Below are 21,726 nucleotides of genomic sequence, written 5' to 3'. Positions count from 1 at the left end.
ACATGTTCTAGCTGTTCACTTTATACAGCAGTAAACATATTTTATGTATTGCTTGCATTTTTTCATTTCTCTACAAATTGTCTAAATGCTTTGTTTGAGTTTGTGGTAATATATACCTAGTGGTTGATTCATTTAGTGATTGCTAAAATTAGGCAACACATGTTTTGCTTTTTCTAAACATCTCAAGAGGATAGGCCAAGTAGTTGTATTGACCTATTTCTCTTGATATTTTGTGGTTACTATAAAACAGTAAAGGTACACACTTCTTTTCATTGACAGTGGCTCCCGTGTCAATTCGAAAACAGTGGGTTGCCTCCCCCGTCCTAACCATTACTTTCGGGGCTTCCGTCCCTTCTTGCTCACCATGCATCAGGTTAACAAACTCGTCAGTGTACTCAGGGTATGGTTCCTGTGGGTAATCGTCATATTCATTTTAGAAGGCCCATGGATAGTCATACTGATCCAGTCAGAACCGCGCTTGCACCATCTGGTCCTCGTTCTGGGGCTCCCCATAGTCCTGACTCTGGTCCTTCTCCCTGATCACCCTTCTTGGTAGCTGCAGGTTTAATGGTGCTGGCCTCCATTCTTGTTGTTGGGTTGGACTGCGTAGCGGGTACCACCCCGTGGGCATCGCTTCGTCCAGCTGGGAATGGTCTCCCTTCTTGACAGACAGTATGGAAGGGGTCCTAACAGCCACACTTCAAACATTGTTGGCTGAGGGCTGGGTACATCCCTGAGTGTGGGAATGCCTGGCTATATCGGTAACACAGTCTCTGAGGGCAGGGGCCCATCCATCCCTGCTGGTAACCATCCCTCTCCGGGACTCTAATCGGGTTGTGGCCTGGTGTTCATTCTGTGTCCCTCGCAGCAGAGAATGATGCCACCAACTCCTCTATTTCAGTTCTCTTCTTGGGCATCTCCATGGCATTCGCCTGAATCTCAACTCTCTCGTGGACCCTCATCTATGACCTCGTTGATGGTCAGAGGCTTCATCAGAAGTTGCTTCCGTAAGACGGACGATGCACATCCCTCTATGATGCGTAGTCAGATTGCCTCATCATCAGAGAAATCCGAAAATTGGCATTTTGTCAATTTCTGCCAAAGCTGGGTGATGAACTCCTCTACAGTCTCATGGGTGGACTGTTGGCATTTATGAAATACGTAGCATTCATAGTCCCTGTTGGGTTTTATCTCCAACTTCTTGTTCAATACTGCTATCAGTCTGTCATAAATGGTCCTTTCTCCAGCCGGGATCGTTTTGATGATGCCCTTTATTTCCTTCCCAGCAAGGTTTATGAAGATGTCTTTCAGGACCAGTGACTTCTCTTCCACTGCAGCCCTGATAAAGTCGTCAAATTCCTCAACCCATTCAGTCCACCATGGCCCCTTGTCCTGCTGCGGTAAGAGGGTGAATGGGCACGGTTTCCTCAGAAATGCTACTTTCACCAGACCTTGCTGCCCCAAACCTGGGTCTGCTCCCTGATCCACCATGATGTCGTTGCACAGGTCACTCAGGTCACCCGATGAACATCCACCTTTCAATTCCATGGGCTAGTGCTGTCTGCAGCCTCCTAGGAGGCACCTGTCAACCCTCACCAGGGTGCGACTGCTGGGGTGGGCCAGCAAGCAGCTGGGCAACTGGGTCACCAGTTGTATGAGTCTTGCAAGCTCTAGGCATCCGGCAGTGTGGGCCAGTAATGTGTGGGTCTGATGACATTGGGATGGCCCTCCTTTTGGACCCCCGTTGGTCAGGTGATTGCAGCTCACTGTCCACTTGGGTATTAACTGATAACACAGCAGGCAACCCGTTCTAGTCACTGTTGTTACTTCATCTCATTTACTTTTTTTTTAGTTCTATCCTCTTAACTTTACATGCCGCTAACTAGCCTATGCAGCGTGGCCTCTCTGCCTAGAGCTGCCGTTGCATGGGGGGGACTCAAGGATTTGCGGCAAGCACCGAGATGAACAACAGAGGCCTCCAGGCCTCTGACGCGCAGGCGACGGTGCGCATTTTCTCTCTCTCAAACTCCAATGTGCGCACAATGGTGCACTCTCTCTTTCCACCGGCCTCTGTGTATCCTGTGGGGCGGGCAACATGTCAGGCCACTTCTCCTTACTTCACGCATCGTCCTCAATGGTGCAGGACATGACACCAGACGCTAATCATAAAGGACGCGTCCGACAGACGCGGGACGTGTCGGCTGACACGAAACAGAGGACAGGCAGCACAGATATTGCAGGAACCGCAGCGAACAATCTGCCTGTGGAGACTGGCTCGTTTCTCCTCGTCACCAGTTGTTAGGGGGGAAGTAAGGCCACCCTTTCAAGAAGGACACAGAGACGTGAGTATAGTGCAACCTTTATTCATCTTCCTCAAACGAAAACTGAAACTGAAAGAAAAAATAACAGGCTTCCTACCTGGACTCCTCTCCTTCCTCTTACATTACGTGTCCTTAAAGGGCACGTTTACTTTCAGTCCCTCACAACACCGACGAGTGCACCCCCACTTTTTGCAGATGCACTTGCAACCAGGCTGCCAAACTGGCAGAGGTGCCCTCTGCAAAACAATTTATATTATAGTAGGTTATATCTTAGGTTAAATACTTTCATTACGGGGATTCCAGAATGCAGGCAACAGAGGCATCAGCATAATCCTGCAGCTCCTGTCCCTCTCCTTTACATGGATAATTGGAAATTTGAACTCAAAAAAGAAGATTGAAATTGCAGATAATCCAGTACCTAAGAAAACCAAATCAGATACTGACATGGCAGAGATTCGAAGTCCACAGGATATCTACTCCCTTCTTTTGAAAGTGGCACAAGACTTGGGAAAAGTGGCCCAGGATGTGGGGGATGTTAAATCATCCATGGAAGACTTGACACTGAAGGTGGCTCAAATAGATAGTAGAGTCTCAGTCTTGGAAAATGGCACTGTTTCCATGTCATCAGAAATTTCTGGAAGCTTCAGAGCTTACAAACATCTGAAAGATAATTTCCACAAATGGAGAGCCAAAACTATGGAGATTGATATGAAAAGCAGGAGAAAAAACTTACGGAATGTGGGCCTGGAAGAAAAGGAGAATGAAGACTTGGTTCAAATGGCGTTGGATATATTGAAATCCTCTATCAAGTGTGAACAGGTTGCCCCAGTGGACATTGATAATATCTACAGAATAGGCAGGAAAAAAGGTCCCAAGGCAAGACAGATTCTGATCTCCTTTATGAACACCTGGACAAAGGAAGATGTCTTGAGGGCAGCGAGAAGTAAAGAAATTGTGTATTACAAAAATAGTAGGATCTTCATATATCCGGACTACCCAAAAGAAGTTTTGGAAATCAGGAAGTCATTCAAGGAACCAAAGGAACTGGCAAGATAACTAGGGGTGAAGGCCTTCTTTAATAGGGCCAACTGGCTTACTTTGGTGCTTCCTGATGGTGAGAAAACCACCACTGATCCTAATGAGGCTCTGAAATGGCTTAAGGCTATGGAAAATCAATCTAATACAATGACTAATTAGAAAGTCCTGTTTAATGTCATCTTCATTTGGTCAATTAGCCCAGAAGGTATGATTTGTGATTGATTGTTATATAATTTGAACATTATTTGCAGAAGAAAATGGCGCTCATTGAAAATTCTGTTAAACATTTTATTTTTAAAAGTAATCTCACCATCTTGTTTGAGCTTCGGTACTAAGTCTGGTGGATGATTAGAACAAGGGACCTGATACATCTTTAATGTGTACATCTGATCAGCTGATCCGGAACTGTGACGTGTATTTCATTGAAGGAGTAAGCACTGAAAAGGAAAGGACCTTATGCGATTCACATAAAGAGACGTGGAATCAGGTGAAATCCTAGTACGGAATAGTCGCGGTTGAAAGAACGTGTCGTAGGGTGCATAGCAATAATATTAATAATTGCACTCTGGTCATTGCATGTCCAATGCCGTTAATGACATTAGTAATATATTAATTACAATGCTGTGTCGTTTCTGGTTACGCGCCTTTTTTGTCTGCCTGTTCCGAGTGCAGTGTCTGCAGTGAGGATGGAATCCCATGATGTCCGAAGAGTCTCCCAATCTAATGTTAAAAGGTACATTAATATTGCAATGGATGCTGCGTGGAGAACAGTTGTCACGTCTCCTAGGTTTCCCATCCCAAGGGTCTCTTCCGCTCACTCCCCTGCAGAGGCAACTAAGTCAGTGAAGCCGCGTCGGCGGATGAAAACGCTGCCCGGCAGTTCGGGTGTCTTTCGCCCCTCCGCTTTTTGGCAGTTGCCATGGAGACTTTTTCGTGGCCGACATCGTCCCCGGCTTTCATCCTGGCACCGTACGGTGAGAGCCCCACAACAACCCTGATGGACTGCATCACGTGTCACGTGACCCAAATCACGTGACATTCCTCACGCCGCACGTTCCAGTGTTTTTCCTCACGTGACAACCCTGAATGAGTCATAAGCACTCGAAAACACGGAAGCAGTGCCTTTCAGCTGTTTCACGTGAGGTTTTGGCGTTTCTTGTTGCTCCTGTTGACTTCATCCTTGTTTCGACTCCGAACTGTTTCACAGACCTGCTTTTTGCTCTCTCCTCGGATTCTGGTACAGCTCTTCAAGACCTCGGATAACTTGACCTCGGACTGCTCAACGGATTTGGTTTTTGGCTTTCTTGGAATACTAAGTACTATTAGGCACGGCCTTGGACTGCTCTCTTGGACTCGTTTGAAGCTTTCCCTTAACTTGGCATCCTTCGAACTTTGGACCTGTTGCTCCTGTATTTTGCACCTTGTACCTTTGGATCTTCACCATCCTGATCCCGGGTGTTGCCTTCCTGCAAGTCAGATTGAACCCTATTCACCTGGCCTCCCGATTCACTACTCCTTCATCATTCTGAGGGTTTTTCCTGTCACCTATCGGGGTAAGCCTTATTCCAACTATTTAGTTTACATTTCTACTGCCCTCTGTTTGCTTATACATTGCTTTTGCCTTACAGTGGTCTGGGGTTCTTCCGGTGTTCCCGATTCCTGACTGACGGCTACAATACCTGTGGCCTCAAAGACTGCACAGGCAGTATGTTGTTCTTGCCTGTGCGGTACTTGGGGACGGAGGTGCAATAAATCTGCACGACCATCAAGATCAGGACAAGAGTGCTATGTTGGAAGGTGTTGTACTGAGGTGGCACGGTCTTCTGGAGTGGAAGCTTCGTCCATAACTCCTCCCATATGTTATTATTTGAACATTCATGATTCATATGGTATATTGCCTCAGGCATGGGTGGGTCTCGCTTTTCACAATCATATGCAAATTGTCCAAACATAATATGCCACTTACTGAGTGCTCCAAAATTAGGTTTGTATGAACAGATGGTTTACCTTTCCAGGTTGTTATGAGCAATATTATTGTTCTACTCAAGTCAATGAATGTTACCAGTGAGGAATGTAACTCTTTTGATAGATGCTTGTAAGGATGTTTTATGTATACATTTGATCAGTTTCATTATTTGTTTTGGTCAGACACAAATGGAATGGTTAATAAGTTAAAATGCAGGATGGGGAATAGTTAGTGGAATAAAGAGGCAATGTGAGGTATTATTACTATATTTATAAAATGGATTTACTGGTTTGTGGGGTGATCAAATAGGGGGGGACAGAATTGGTAAAATCTGAGCTGTGACTAATAAATTGTGATGTTAGGGCTTTAATATCGTAGTCTGGGGTCTGGATTAAGACAGTGAATATAGGATTATTTTAAGTGGGGTAAATAGCTTAGGTATGGGTGGTAGGGTTCATGTTTTGGATGGGTTGACATTGGTTTCAATACTTAATTTTGGGAGTTCTGGTTATATTATTTGTTATTTAAGGTAGGATTTTCATTTTGTAGGAGTTCAAGTTATTTAGGACAGGTGTCCAGGGCGCTGGACTACCTCGAATGTGTTTTAAAAGCTTATCTTTTATGCTGTTCTTTGTGTTTTGCATCTGCTTCAGAGGGGGTGAGGTGGGGTTTGCATTGGGGATCATAAATTGTAATCAGGATCTATTAGACAAGCATTTCTTGGGATTGGTGGTGGTGGACAATTTGTATTGGGAAATGAGTGATCAGCTACGAGTAATCTCGTGGAATGTAAATGGTTTGAACAATGTACAAAAAAGAAGAAAAGTTATGTCATATTTGAATGATCTAAAAGGTGATATATGTTTTATTCAGGAGACGCATCTCCTAAAGACAGATCTGGATTGTCTGCAAAAAGGTTGGGTTGGGAGAGTATATGGATCTTCATTTGAGTCAAGGTCTAGGGGGGTAGCCATACTGATAAGGAAACGTACCCCGATCAAGTTTATTAAAGAAATATGCGACAGAGAAGGTAGAATGGTCGCAATTTTGGCATATATCCAAAATAAAGAGGTTGTTTTTTGCAATATTTATGCGCCATCAACGATGATGGAACATTTTTCAGAAAGGTGGCACAAATGATTCAAGATCTAAAGTCAAATAACATAATTTTGGTTGGAGACTTCAACACAGTCATTGACTCAGCCTTGGATAGGAACTGTACAAGGTATTGTAGAAGGATTGACATGCAGTCACGGGCACTGAAAGATCTGATGGAGGAACACAATTTGAAAGACGGATGGTGAATTGAAAATCCTTTCATGAGGGAATATAGCTTTTACTCCGGGGCACATGCAACATACTCCAGAATAGAGAGGTCAGACCTGACATAGTTTGGGAAGCATTTAAATGTACTGTCCGTGGTATGCTTATAAGTCTGGCGAGTGGATTAAAGAAAAAGTTTGACACAAAAAATATGGAATTGGAATCGAAAATTAAAGTCATGTCATGTGATCTGATGGCTGATCCTACGAAAGTGAACTTGATTCCCGAATTGAACAAAATAAAGAAAGAGTTGAAAACATTAATTTCAAATTGAGTGGATAAAAGTTATTTTCAACAAAGATACACTTATTTTGAACGAGGAGAGAAGTGTGATCGATGGCTGGCTTTCAGATTGAGGAAGAGAGAGAGTTAGAACGCTCAATCACATCAATTAGAGACTCCGATGGTCAATTCACATTCAAGCCAACAGAAATAAATGAGGTGTTCAGAAAGTTCTATAAAAAATTATATCAAAATGAACCACACATTGATACAACTAGGGAAGACTTCCTTGAGCGAATTCAATTTCCAAAAATCTTGTAAGCAGAATCCAGAATTGCTAGAAGAAACTCTAACGGTGGATGAATTTAAACGAGCAATAGCGAAATTGAATGTTGGTAAGACACCAGGGCCGGATGTTCTACAAGTTGAATTCTATAGATGGCTACCAAATTCAGTGTTGATCCTGTTGATGGAAATGTTCAAGACTTCCAAGTCTAGGGGAGTGCTCCCGGAGATGACTAGACATGCAATGATTTCTGTATTCTTTAAAAAGGACAAAGATGAAACTCTGGTGTCTAGTTACAGACCGATTAGCTTAATCAACTGGATAATAAGATTCTGGCAAAGCTATTGGCACAAAGGCTGTAGAATCTTTTACCAAAGTTGATAGATCACAATCAGTCTGGAGTTGTTAAAGGAAGAATGACTTCCAGCAATATGAGGAAATTATTGCGCACCATTACAATGGCATCAGAGCTGCCAGAAGATTCAGCGGGCCTTTCATTAGATGCCGAAAAAGCCTTTGACAGAGTAAATTGGCAATTTATGTTTACGGTCGTAGAAAAAATGGGTTTTGGCGTCCAGTTCAGATCTTGGATTAGCCTGCTATACACCAAACCAACGGCTGATGTTAATACAAATGGGCAGAGGTCAGATTCATTTGAATTGGAGCGAGGTACGAGACAAGGATGCCCGCTGTCCCCTTTGTTGTTTGTAATCGGAATTGAACCATTGGCTATAACACTGAGAGCTGAAGAGGATGTGCAAGGCATCAGTTGTTGGGGCTTGCAACAAAAAATGTGGCTATATGCTGATGATTTGGTATTGGTTCTCAAGAATCTTGGTAAGTCAGTGCCCGTGCTTATGGACATTTTGGAAGCCTTTAATCAAGGCTTCTGGATACAAAATAAACTGGGCTAAATCGGAAGTCCTACCCTTGGTGCCAATATGTGACACACATTTCATCACGCAGTTGGGTTTCAGATGGGGTGCTGAAAAATATTATATTTGGGGGGTGGATTTTGCCAAATGTTATTGATTTTGTAAGAGAGAATTTGAATATGGTATGTAATACTTTCAAATTGGATCTGGAGAGGTGGAACTTGTTGCATCTTTCCCTTTGGGGGAAGGTGAATGCTTTGAAAATGGTGTTGACTCAGAGAATACATTTTGTACCAAGTATGATCCCGTTAGATATTGCGAAGAAATATTGGTGTGAATTGGACAGATTCATTCAAGATTTCTTATGGGATCGGAAACCACCACGTCTAAAATTAAATACGTTACAATTGACATTGTCTAAGGGTGGACTGGGAGTCCCAAAATTCAGAGCCTATCATGTGGCTTTTATGGCACAAAATCTATTCACCTTCCTTAATACAGAGCATGATGACTGGATGTGTGCAGAATCTAGTCATATGGGTCCATTGTCACCTAGGGCTTTGTTGACAACTAAACCAAGCAGATCGGGGATGGAGGAACCATTGACTAGGAGTTTGAGAAATTCTTGGATACTTTTGAATGACTATTTGGGTTTTGATGCACTAAGAGATCCTAGTGCTTCAGTCTGGATGAATCCGAGAATTAAGCATGAGGGGAAAGTTTTGTTCTGGCATGAATCGTTTCTATCTGGTGTGCAATGGATTGCGGATCTTTTCCATAATGGGAAACGGATGACTGCTAAAGAAATACAGACAACGTTTGATATTTCTAATTTCTGCATGGCAGACTATCAGAAGATCAAGAAGGCAGTGGACGAGGTGAACATGGATGTTGGGATTAACAAGGATATGCTTGGATGGAAACGAGGAGTGAGTGATTGTGGTCTACTCAGTTATGTTTATAGACTAATTGTGTTTAATTATAAGGGAAATGATTCACTGGGATTGGATTGGAGTCAGAGGATTGGGACTGACATTACGGAAGATCATTGGTCACGTATTTGTGAGAATGTCAAATTGTGTTCACTGGTGCTGACTGAAAGATCCTGTCAAATTAATATTATATATAGAGTATATTGGACGCCCGAGAGACTAATGAAAAGGGGATTAAGTGACAGCTCTGACTGCTGGGCATGTGTACATGATGTTGGCACATTTGAGCACATGCTGTGGTATTGTTTGAGAGTGAGATGTTTGTGGATTGAATTCGACAAGATTTGTGAAATTATTCTAGATGAAAAGATTTTTATGGATTTCAAGACCATTGTGCATGGTAGTGACGACATGTTGGGAGATTTGACTATATCTCAAAAAAAGTGGATCTTTCGGGGTGCAATGGGTGGGAAGAAACTGATTTTAAGACATTGGAAATCATCTGACCCGGTTACTATTGAGATGTGGATTGCAGAAATGCATATATTGGCGGGGATGGAAAGAGTGTTATATGGGAGAGATACGAAAATTGCTTTATTTGACAAGATCTGGGGTAAATTTCTCTTATTGTATTAAGATTGGATGTGGATATGACTTCTTGGGGGCGGGTGGAAATGTATATAGTTTCAATTATTGTAAATGTAGATGTTGTATATTGTTTTTCCTTTGGGTTATGTTTCGATTGTAATTATTGGAAAGTAAAATATATATTTTTTTTAAATAATAAAAAAATACTTTCATTACAAGTATGTATATTTTAATCAACCAGAGGGACGCAGCTTAGTATGTTGCCTCTTTGCTTAGAATTGTGTCCGGTTTTGCAGCATAGCCCATGTGCTTACATGTTTATGCCTATGTTTGATAATGAGATGGTATGTGGCTAACCTGCGTACCAAATACATTGTGCATAATATACAGGACTTGATATATGGAAACTAGCATAATGATGCACAATATTATCCTCCTTGTTCAGAAGCACTGTGTTCATTTGTAAAATGTATGATTAATTCCAGTTTTTCGTTTTCGAGCTGTCGCCATTTGACAACTGTGAACGTTGTGCCTCCTGAATTGAACAATATCAATATGGCACTCTCACAAATATTTCAAGACTTACCCTTTGACCCCTGAACTCGGTGTGGGTCCACGGGAAACATCACTTCATGCCGTAAGTGCTGTAATAAAAGTTGTTGCTATTATTAAATGTAATGGTACTCCTTTGTTTTACCTCGGAAGGATGAAGGACTGAGCCAGCCATGCCGGGATTCGAACTTGCGCCAGTGCTGAACGAGCTGACCTATCCATCCCAAAAGCAGAGCTGATCTAGAACTTCTAATTTCCTGAGTTTAGCAGAACTGTTTGCTTGATACCGTTACCCATTCCATCGGCATCATGCATGCGAACACCTACTTGATGCTAATGACCAATGAGACGCTTCACCCAGAACATGCCAATCAGGCGGCACTTAATTGGCATAATAACATCCTATAGTTTCGCCTTCTGAGTAGTTTAACCAAAATTGAAGCGTCTGTCCCACATTTCGTGATGGGTTCTTTGCAAATATCTGTGATAGAAACAAATTATTCATCTGTCTTGGATTTTGTGAGAAATGAAACTCGAGTGTCCACCCATGTATGTGGAGGGGACCATTCAAGTGGGCAGGCAACTGGCATTAGAACGCCCACCCGACTGGTGATGCCCACTCCAGATCATGAGCACCACATAAGCACCACCTGTGGCCTGATAACTCAGCCCACGCATGCCTGAATGTTTACCCCTCACTCTGTAGTGATGCCAGGACCACATATACAACCCTAGGGTCACTGGGCATTGTCTGGTGCTGTCCTTTAATATCACTCCAATGCAGCCTATCAGAGTGACTTTTGTATAGGTTCAGATTGCAATATTCAGTAATCGAGTTTATCCAGGTAATAACAGCCCTTTTCTTCTCCTTTAAAGTGATCTGTTGGAAAGCAGCTGGTGTGCTATTAAGGACTGTGGTATGACGTATGTTATGTTATGTTACTCTGCTTCTGTACTGCACCAAATCACCACCGTAGTAGCTTCAAAGCACAGAATCATTGCCCGACGCTGCAGACACAGGGAGACAGTTAGGCGGGCCAAAGGCTTGTATTAGTATGGCTCCGTGTTCGACATTTACAGATGGATTATCTTCCAGAAAGAGGTGCTCTATATGCACTGGGATTCCAAGGTAGTTTGGGAGTAGTATAGAATAGTGATGATGATGGGTACCTGAGGGCATCCCGTTACCAAATCCTCTACCTAACCATGAAGAGCTTTCATCATCCTAGTGGCTGACGCATGTAATATGTGTATCAAATAGATAGCTCTGAATGTTCCATATAAACCACATTACTGGTCACAGAGGCTCCTGCAAAACTCGCACCCTCATTTGAATGATGTTATTGGCGAGCAAAGCGCACTACGGTGGCCATGAGTAGCCAGGGTCTTTTTCAGATGAACGTGAAGTTCCAGACTCTTGAACTTATTCTGTTTTACGGGTGCACGATTTAGGGATTAAGTGGATATGCCCCGATTAAAGTTGTTAATCAAGAAATGTTGGTTTCAAAGAATAAACATTGCTCGACTCACTGCAAATCGCATGTACTCTTAGGATCCGGGTGCACTGTAATAGAAAAGGTTGTCATTGTGAAGTACATGCAATGTCGGACGGGGAAAGTATGACTTTCCACAGCAGTAAGGATGATTGTGATGGCATGAAATAACTTGGTATCTGTAATGGATCTATTCGGGTTCATCGAACTGCAGAATCACGACCTGGAGAATCCTGTTTGCCTTTTTTTATTTTTATTTTAGTGGGCGTGTTCCCCACACTTCTCTCTCTTCCCCTCCCATTCTTTCCCCCACAACCTACTGTGCTCTGCTCCTATGGCCACCTCCTGTTTAGGGACAGTGTCAATATTTGGCATGAATGTGAATTATCGCAATTTTTGTGATGCTAATTAGCAGTCAACATGCAGAAGCCCTTCTAATAAACTGATTCTGCAAATTACTTACAGAACCTGCAGACATTATCCCTGCTTAGAAAGATAAGGAATCTTATGGGGTCAGCTGGGGTCAGGCAAACCTATCAAGCCGCCTGCAAGTGGACACGGCCTCGAGTGCTGCATAGGGGTAGATTAAGCACTTGCTTCCGCATGTTATATTTGACTGTAGCAATGTCTGTGCTTAGAGAGAACTGTTGATTTTATGAGACCCAAGAGTGAAGAAAGACTATCCTGTTAAGGAAGCAATGTGCTGTTTACTGCAAGGCCAGAATGTTCAGTTTATGGAAGGCGAGCTGGCTTTCATGGGTAACATGATTACACGGTAGTGTGTTATACCGGTGTGTACATATTCATATAAATTAATTTACAGCATTTGCGTTTGTTTTATTATAGAAACGGAAATATTAATTTATTTAACTTGTTTTGTATTTTTAAATATGAAAAAACGTAACTATTGTAATGACAAATAAATCAAGTTTACTAAATTGCACACTTCCACAAGCATATCGCAATGGATGCATTATCCTCAGTTGTTTTTTTATCAGTAAGACAATGGGGAGACTGTTGTATATGGAAAAAAAAAACATTTATGTTCACTCTTTACAGCAGGGTGTTTTTTGCAGAATTTCCGCACAGACGGCAATTCTGAAAAGACTTCCAATTACGGTTTGATAGAGGCGTCCAATTAGGACACTGTGGCTCCTCGAGCTTAATTAGGGCCGGGAATGCTTATTAATCCTATTTATATCAAATATGTAAACGGCATGCAGGGACGAGTCTTGGTTCAGCCGGTCAAACCTGACATTCCCACACATAGGACTGAGGAGCTAAACCCTTCCGGCCATTGCGCCTTTATCTGCTCCGGATTAAGGTCAGTGATTCTAGAATGTGCCACGACTGGGCCATCAATTCAGGAATTTGATTTTATTTGTTGTACCTAGTCCTTTTCCTTAAAGCGCTATCCCCAACTTCCTGTATCGCCGTGCTGCTGACCCTTAACAAGCATAGATAGGGGAAGTCTTACCGTGTATGCCTATCATATATCACAGACTAGGTGGCAGGGCTCATCATCAAAATGGCTGTGGCTGTTGGAATCTCCATTACTCCTTGGCCATGCAGCCATTGTCGAATGTTCTCTCTTCTGATGCTTCATGCCACCGAGGGAACTGTGTAGGAGAAGGTAGTGGATTCCAAACCAATCAGTAGCAAACACCACCCCACATTTCTACCTTCAAGAGAATAGCTGTAGGCACCCAGTCTCCTCTGAGCAGGACAGTGTAACGGAAGCCAGCTAAGGAGAGAGTAGTGAAGGCAACCCAACTTTCCCTGCCAAAGATGACTAGTGCAGGCCACGCCACTCTCGCCTGCCTAGGAGAGAAAACTGAACCATATCCTACTCTTCCCTGCCTAGGAGAGGGCTACAAAAGCCACCACACTCTCTGTTGTCTGGTAGAATAGTGGCCGCCATTTGCATTCCCCCATCCCTGGAGCGAGTATCCTCTGCTGCAATGGAAAGAGATTGTGGATTCTATCACAGTAATTTCTCCTGGGGAGAGAGTAGCTGGAACCATCTCAGTGACCACTGGCTAAAAGACAGCAGTGAAAGCCATCCCAATATCCTCATTTTCAAGAGACCTGAGCAAGGCACTCTCTTATGAGGTGATGATAGTAGAAGTCATTCCACTCTCCTTTGCAGAGGAGACAGTATTGGAGGCCACACCACAGTCTCAGATACAGGAGATAGGGAAGGAGAAGTCACTCCATCATCCCCTGCCACGAAGAGAGTATTGACATCTACCCTACATGTCCATGCCTAAGAAAGAGCAATGAAAGTTCCCAAGTCTCTTTCTGGTGGAGACTAGGGGACACGACTCCACCCCTCCCTGCATATGAAACAGTAGTGGAATCCATCTATCCCCATAACCAAAAAAGTGATAGGTGGAAGGTTTTGAATACACACTATCACTGCGTGAGAGAGAGTATGCCCAGACGTGGGTCCCTTGCTAGCTGCACCAAAGGGAACCAAGCTGCACCCCCCTGATGTGGCCCAACAAGGCTGAAGCATGTCTGGGGTTGCTTGTGCTTCCGTGCAGCGGGGACCTGGCCTATCAGTTCCGGCTTGCTGCTCCCATTGGTGGCAGTACTTGACTGATTTGCATATCTTGGATCGAGCATGGAGCGGAACGCTGTCTGGAATACTGAATCCAGAAAACAAATAAGGTGCTTAGTCTAGCTAACATTGTTTTCTTTTCATGGCTGGTCCCATTTTGCAAAGGCGCAGATGGACTAGAAAACAGTGGTGTGGAGGTTTTTCCAGAGTGTTTACAGTGGTTCAAATTTATTCAAAACCTTCCACTCATCACTTTTTTGGATATACTCCTTCTATCCCCTGCATTCCCTGCATGAGAGGTGGTAGTGGAAGACATCCCTCTCTCCACTGACACCTAAATGGACACTATGGCAAAGCTGCATGCCTCACATGTATGTTGGCTATTTGCAAAGAGGTGCACAGAAAACCCTTTGTATTCAAACAATGTATTCCATTCTTTGATGCACAATAGAGTGGAGTCTGCCCCACACTCTGTCCCTCCAGCCAATAGAAAGTGAAAGACTTCCCCTGACCTACTCCCTCTAATTACTCTGCGTCTTTCACACACTTTACTCTGGTGTTTGCCGGGACACGTCTCTGCTTCGGCTACTTTCCTTGCAAGGGACATTGCATATTGCCCTACCTTGTTTAGTTTAATTTGGTGTGCAGTTATTAGATGAGCCAACACATGTCTTATTTCTCTTCTTGGAAGGCGTAATAAAGTTCCCAATGTTTGGGAACTCCCGTCCCCTGCACACTTTCAAGGGCCGAATAACAGCCAAGAAATTGCTAGATGTAGTATTAGCTGTGTTCAATAAAACAATTTCAAAGTTATTTAGGTGAGTTGAGTGTTCAAACAGACAATCCTTAAGAAAGTAAATTACAAAGTGATCCTTTTTTGTTCTCAGTAGTTACTTTAATGGGGAACCCAATGAGTTTCGAGCATAATAATCTTCATCAGGGGTATTATTCTACTGTGAAGTTTGCTGAAATGTAACAAAAGAGAAACATAAATGCCAATTCTTGAATACATAATTCTTAGAACTCAAATTTTATGATTAGGTCAAGATCACCTCAAGCTTGATTAATCATCATTTCGGTAAAAACTCCTGAAATTCTCTGGTCGTGTTTCTGATATATGGACAATGTCCAAATCAATTCCATCTGATATTGTCAATGATCTGGAAGAAACCAATGTAAAGGAGATAATCAGTAATGGTAAGTAAATTATGTATGTCTTACCACTATACTTGTAGTGTTCAAGATAGGAGGGCTGTGTGACTCTGTCAAACACAAGACGTAATTCCTGTTGGGTAGAGTTCTGAAATGAAAAATAGTACGCTCTAAATCTTAAGTAGAAAACCAATGTAGAAACCTAGATACAAAAAATGGTAGTAAAGATACACTATACGTAATACATCTTAACCTAGTAGATCGTGTATTGATGTGTAGAGACCATCTTTGGTCTATCAGATAATAGGTAACTCTTCTCAATCCATCAGTGTGTAGAGATCCTTAATAACCACAAATATTATGTCTAAAGGAAAAGATAAATGATTTTGTTCATGGATATGCCATAAAAGCAATGTTGGATAACCAGAAGTATTAATTCTGACAGCCTGTCCGTGAAGGCTTAAGACAAAAAAGCTCTCACCTGGATATCTTGCAGTGAGAGAAAGAATTGCTGTTGTGTGCTGGGAATGGTCTCTATTACTCAACCTAAAAGTTAGAGATGATATTAGCTAGGGCTAATGTTCTTATATTATTCAGAATAGCCCTAAGGGGAGAGTCCAGTGTCTCTTACCTGCCTAGAAGCAGTTTGTGTGCACAAAGCAGCCTTGGAGTGACTTGCGGCAAAAAAACACACAACAAGGCCGCTGTATAAATATATACGTGTGCGAGACGCAATTACATCATTGCACACGTTGCCACAATTCGCCATTGATGTATACCAATGCCCTAAATGGTATCTCTAATATTTTGTGATGTCATGGGAAACCGCAAGATTATCATATTATTAGGGAGAGAAAGTCCTAATTTCTGGAGACTAAAGGGGTACACAGTGATGAGGAATCTATATGTGAAAACACAATCCTGTAGCTAAAAGTTATATGTGCAAAAAATGATGATTAGGGAAAAAGGAGAACCAAATTTCATCAGTGCTGGATAAGACGGGCAACTGATGAGGATAAATGCAAGTGCGTTACCTTTTTAACGTCCCAATGGAAACACGTGTTGTGTAGTCCTCATACTGTGCAAAATATCATAACAGTGGGCAAAGGCTTATGATCTGATATTCCATAAGGTAATTGAGCATGCATAGGCTCTCACAGCATATAGTAGATACAGTTAGCTCTCATATCGTGCATGATATTTACACAGTGGATTGCTATAGTTTGTCAGTAACATATTGTCTAGTAGTCCCTAAGAGACCATCGAGTAACGCAGCCAGCTAAGGGTATTGCATTATGTAGGAGATACAATTCCTAGTTAAAATGTATATTCAATCAATTTATCATGGACAGTTTGTCTCCAAACAATGTATGACTAGACTGTTACATAAGATTCCTAAGGTTCCTCTATATATTTCAAAGAGACTGAAAATTATTCTTATCCCATCAACAGTACAGTACATACAGTAAACAACAATGATATCAGAATGTTTATTAGCCTAGCTTCCAAATGAGTGTTGGTCTTGTAATATGGATATAGTGATCCATTTGATCATGTTTTATACATTTAGAGATACGGCCCCAGGTGGAACTCCTCGTTCATCCCAGTGGACTAATGGCATCCAGGTGATAGATCCAAAATAGCTCTCTTTGTGACCGTTTTTTCTGTAAGTCACCTCCCGTTGGTAAGGGATGGATTACCTCAAGTATCACACATCTCATTTGTGCCACTGAGCGCCTTTCCTCTTTAAAGTGTCTATATACAGGTGATTTATTTAATGATGGCTGTCCTTATGCTGGACTTAAGTTCAGTCAAGCGATCTTTAGCCCGCCTGATTGCCTGTCCGACATAGTATTTGCCACATAGGCATTTGAGAGCATAGACTATGTTGCTTGTGTCACAGGATGCAAAATGACTTAGTGTGATCTTTTTGCCCTTACATTGGGAACTTTGTTCTGTCTTGCATATCTGTACTGTCCATGTGCCAGGACCGGTTATTCTCCACTGCACCTGAAGTTTCATACATAATTAGTTAAGTTTGCAAAGTATATCGGACTAAAACCATGTGTTTAATAACTCTAAATTGGAGTGTGCTGCTAACCGTTTTTGTTTATTTCTCTTCTTGACCATGTGCCTTTTTCATGACACGTGTGCGCTGTCTCTCTAACTGATGGTCCAGGCTCTTGCTTTCTTTCTGCTTCTAACTGATCATGTTCCAGCGGGTGGTCCTCTCCTCATATCACCAGTAGTTCTTCTCCTGCTCTCAGGACCCTTTTGAAGTACTTCATGTTTCTCATGACAACATATACCATTCTTTCTGAATGATTGTTATCCCTTTTCTATGGATCACAAGCATCCAGGCCTTGTTAAACTTTCTGTCAGTGTATTGCATTCTCTTGGTTTGACAATGATCTCCTGCTTGAATATTGGATTGGCACTTGCATGTATTTCCTTGAATCAGCTTCTTTGCACTATGCAATGTGGGATCTTCTTCTGTGGCCTCACATATGTCCTTGATGACAGTGATGTTGTTATTGCCTGATGTATTACAAATTCCATCGGCTTCTTTCCTGTCTGATGTGACTGGTTTTCCAATGGGATGTCTCACCATGAGTGCTTGATGGTTCATAAATAGTGTAAATATGTTCCTGCAGAGAACAAGATGAACGTTTTAACCAAGCCCAGAAGAACACCAGGCTTCTCTTCTCTAGATCAGAGTAGGCTACCTTGATGTTCGACAGAACTCTACTAGCTTATGATATGATATTCCTTGATGCTTTGTCCTCTTCACCATGCTGTGCGCTGATCGCTCCTAATTCCACCAGGCTGGCATCCCTTGTGACCTCCATGTCTTTCCACGGGTCAAAGTATGATATTTGTCATACAGTTGCCAACTGCACTTTTATAGTGGTCACTGCTTTTACACAGTTTGTCCACTTTTGAATGTGCGCCCTTGCTTGCCAATTCTCGTTGTGGTGTAGTAGTGGTGGCATAGTTGTGCAGGACCTTGGCACAGTATCCTGCCACCGCTAAGAAGGCCCTCTTGTCACTTCTTTTGGTGGTTTCTAGCTCCGACAGTTTTTCATTTTTTTGGGATCCAGTTCCATTCTTTCTGAGGAAAAGATATGCCGGTCGAAATTTGGATTGTCTGTGTGGAATTCTTATTTGTGGTTATAACATGTTAAGCCTACATGTAGCAGAGTTCTGCAAACTTTCTGAAGTGTTCTGTCAAATATCTCCTTTCATCCTACAAAAATGAGGGCGTCCTCACTGCAGCTTAGTGTGTTGTGAAATGGAGGAGAAGTCGTCTGGTTTCTTGAAAAATGTCTGTGGGTGACGAAATTAAAAATGTGAGTCTTTAGGTGTTGTACCCTGAATTGGGGTGTAATTAATGTTGATGTATAGTTCATTAAATACATTTTTGAGAACATTTTTGCTCAAATCAAAAATACATTTTCATCTTCTGTAGAAGGTCCTGGCCGGTGTTCCCTCTTGAAGGCCATGTAAGGAAAACTCATGTCTACACATAGCCTGACATGTCCTTCTGACTTTGGAAATACTACTAGCAGTGAAATCCATAGTGTCGGGATTGTGGAACTTTAGAGCATGTCATTTTTAAGGGGGGATGACAAATCATCCTCTGCTGCTTTGCACGGATAGATTCCCACATTCTTTGGGTGTTGCATGAATGGCTTCTTCTTGACCTGTATGTGTTGTTTCAGTTGTGTGTCTTTGAGTTTTCCCAGTGCGTTGAAATGTTTTGGATGTGCTGCTCATATTCCGGAGGGAAGGTGTCATGATCACTTGTCATGTCATTACCTACAAGTCAGATACAAGGGTATGGAGTCTCATTCATCCTTTCTGCTCCAGGGTCCTGATGGAGACAAATCACGCCTTAAAGAAGGGCTTCATTGCCAATGGATACTGAATGAAGGATTTCTCATACACCCCTAAGAAATGTGGGAAATCTACATGTCTCAACTGTCACACAGCTACTACGTTGTCCAATGCAAATATTTCATTTTGTATTTCCCTGTGTATTTTATTGGTGCCAGCAGAACATGTTTTGATAGCAAACCCAGGACATAAGTATGATGGTAGCAATCCCATTAGTGGGTGTTTTACAATGTGGGAGAACTGATGGGAGTAAATGATGGGTTGGGGGAGAGGAACCCAGAACAGCCGAAGGGTCGTTTGGGAGGGTGTGAAGAGGCACCTAGAACCAGTAGAGGGGTGAATGGTGGCTGTAGTCAACAAATGCAGAGCAAAGATAATAGGCTATACTGAAGTCTCATGACTCCTGATCCTCCTCGATCACTCTGACGCATTTGACATGGTAGACCACCTCACACTGACCAGCCTTTGGCAGACACAGTTCTTAACTGGTTCATACTCCACCTCTCAGACAGGCACCAAGCCATCCAGATGGACATCTTCAGGTAAGACTGTATCCCGATCACCTGCAGAGTCTGACATGACTTTATTGTAGCCCCAGTGATCTTTAATCTATAAATGTAGTTGTTAGAATAACTTCTGGATGACCCTGACATCTCACTCCGCCAATACGCTTATGATAACCAATTGTACCTAGTTAAAAGTCATCTCACGCCTCAGGAATTGCCTCGCCTCCATTCACGCCTGGATGATTGGCACATACCTGAAGCTCAATCCCACAAAGATGAAATGTATCCTTCTTGGAGACCTATCCCTCTGAACAGAGTACAATTTAAGGATGGCAAAAAGACATTTCCTTGACTGCTTTACACGTGACTCCCAACTGCCAAATCACTTGGGTTCATTCTAGACAGCACTCTCTTCTTTCAATAACATATAAACAAAACGGCCCAAACAACCTGGTACCAACTGACCCACCTCCGAAAAATAGGACCCTTCCTTCCACACGAAGATTTCAGAACCATATTCCATGCCCACATAAACTGCCTTATCGATGGGGGAAATGCCCTTCTCTGAGTTCTGGTGACGCACCTGGCCCCACTTAGGGTCACCCAGTGCTCACAGCATGACCCACAGTGGAAACCAAGATATTCAAGCACATTTCGGCCATCCTAAAGGAGCTGCACTGCCTCCAAGCTCAGCCTGAATACTCGTTAAGACTGCTTGCATTAACAATAAGGCAGCCACCACTCCCACACCTGACTAACTGGTTGCACAACTCCATAGCACCGGTGTCTCACACTTCTTGTGGTGCGAGGCCATTCCTAGGCTCAAGATGAAACTGGCATTCAAGGGCAAAAGATAGAAACATGCCTTCCCTTGCTATATCCCTGCGTACAGGTTCACCGTTGCAGTGGAAATATGTATGTGCCAACGCACTTGCAATTCAGTAAGGAACTCAAGACTTTACTCTTTAGTCAACACCTAAGTGCCAGGTAGGCTTTCTGTATTGTTGCATCAAACCCCAGACCCATGGCCAGAACATCCCATGCCACACATTGAAACTCCTCCCTCCTTATCTGATATGTTACCCCCAAGGCATGTACAGAACTCCATTGCTTCCTGGGTAGGTTTGTGTTAGATAAAATCCAAATACGGACACAGTGAGGGAACGGAACAGCTTCCTCTGAGTCAAAATGTTTAATAGACCAAATTGTGTGAGATGTACATATGTATTTTTTTTCTGAGTAAGTACAAAATCCCATTGACTGATTTAGGCCAAGGATTACATGCATGTGAACAGTGTATGGCTTTTGTTGAGGGATGAGAAAATCCTACACAACTGAAAGACATGCAAGTCTGATGGAGACCAAATGATGAGAGTTCAAGCCCCAACATCTCCAGAGTGCAACGCAAGCAAAAGGTGAGAGGTAGTGTACATCTGGAGGGAGTTTTGCACCAGCCAGTACAGCTGTTCCATTCCCACTACATTTTGGAATTGTGCCTGGAACACGACAGACATCAACCACACGTTCTGTGTAGCATGTTTCACACATCACTCTGGTTTGTAAGAGGAAGTCAAACATGCACAGGCAGAGCAGCCAGATCAATTGACAGTGGAAAAAGAGCTTCAGTCTAGTTTCTTTGGGGGAGGAGTGGGAAAAGTGAACCTCCCATGTAAGCAAGGACCAGGACAAACAAAACCCAGTGCAGTGTCGAGTGCCAGCAATATCTGGTCTACTCACACTTCCAGTGGGAGTTAGACGGCTAATGATGACCATCATCGACACTATACTAGACTCCAGTCTAGGAAACAACTGCAATGCATCTTTGTGGATACGACAAAACCAAGGATGGCAAATCTGTGGACAGGGGTAAGGATGGGAATGGAGGAAGCAATGCAAGAGGCTGATGAAAGTACAGTGTTCAGGCGGCAAATAAATAGCTAGACAGTCATCCACTTGTATAGCATCTGCTTGGAAAACACCTCTCAAATCTGCAGTAATGAGATATCAGCATG

This window comes from Ambystoma mexicanum, chromosome 6p (assembly GCF_040938575.1).
Source record: "Ambystoma mexicanum isolate Mex_15411 chromosome 6p, UKY_AmexF1_1, whole genome shotgun sequence".
Taxonomy (NCBI): Eukaryota; Metazoa; Chordata; class Amphibia; order Caudata; family Ambystomatidae; genus Ambystoma; species Ambystoma mexicanum.
This window is presented reverse-complemented; position numbering follows the sequence as displayed.